Source organism: Myotis brandtii, unplaced genomic scaffold, assembly GCF_000412655.1.
Source record: "Myotis brandtii unplaced genomic scaffold, ASM41265v1 scaffold691, whole genome shotgun sequence".
NCBI classification, from domain to species: domain Eukaryota; kingdom Metazoa; phylum Chordata; class Mammalia; order Chiroptera; family Vespertilionidae; genus Myotis; species Myotis brandtii.
Genome location: NW_005370704.1, coordinates 1,221,272 through 1,221,929, shown reverse-complemented (window position 1 = coordinate 1,221,929; position 658 = coordinate 1,221,272). Strand labels below are relative to the sequence as shown.

The 658-nt window shown below is 67.3% G+C and overlaps 1 protein-coding gene across 1 annotated transcript in view; it reads right to left on the bottom strand.

The window, feature by feature from the left end:
- Nucleotides 1–658, bottom strand: part of CACNA1B (calcium channel, voltage-dependent, N type, alpha 1B subunit) — a gene marked incomplete at its 3' end in the record, with an annotated part of 138,429 nt that overhangs the window by 71,106 nt on the left and 66,665 nt on the right. The window lies entirely within an intron of this gene.

The window sequence follows — 658 nt, the reverse complement described above, 5'->3', positions numbered from 1 at the left end:
CAACTCGTGCACGGTGCCAGCTCAGACAGGCCCTGGCAGACGCCCTCCCGGAGAACAGGCCCTCACCCTGGTGACGGCCTCGCCAGACGGGACTGCTGTACACCTGCTCCCGCGTGCACGCACACCCACTCCACATGCACGCACACAGCCAGCGCCCGGGGCCAGCACGCACCTCGGTGGCACAGGTGTGCCCGCAGCACAGGCGCCGTGAACACCATGTCACAGAAGAGGGGGCACCGGCCACAGAGCTGGGCCGTGGGTCAGCCGGGAAGTGAGAGGTGTGTGCTGGGTGGTCATGGGAGCCCAGCAGGTCACCCCCCTCCTCCTACGCCTGCCTTCCCCTGGCTGACCGCCCCTGACCACTGCAGCCCCAGGCCCTGGGCTGCGCACTGAGCCACCGGGAAGTCCCAATGCCTCGGCCCGGCCTTCACCTTCTCTCCCCCTGGCCCGCCCTGGACCTCGGGCCCAGTACCAAGCCCTCAAAGACATTTCTGGAAATGCGTCACGTCCTGGGGCCACTGAGTCCCACCGAGAATCTTTGGTTCACAAAGTGCATTTCTAAGAAGCGTGTGCAGCAGAGGGACTGACGCCGTGGCCCAGCTCGTGGCTGTGCTCAGGGGAGGCCGTGCGGCCCCCACCACAATGCGGGGTCGGCAGG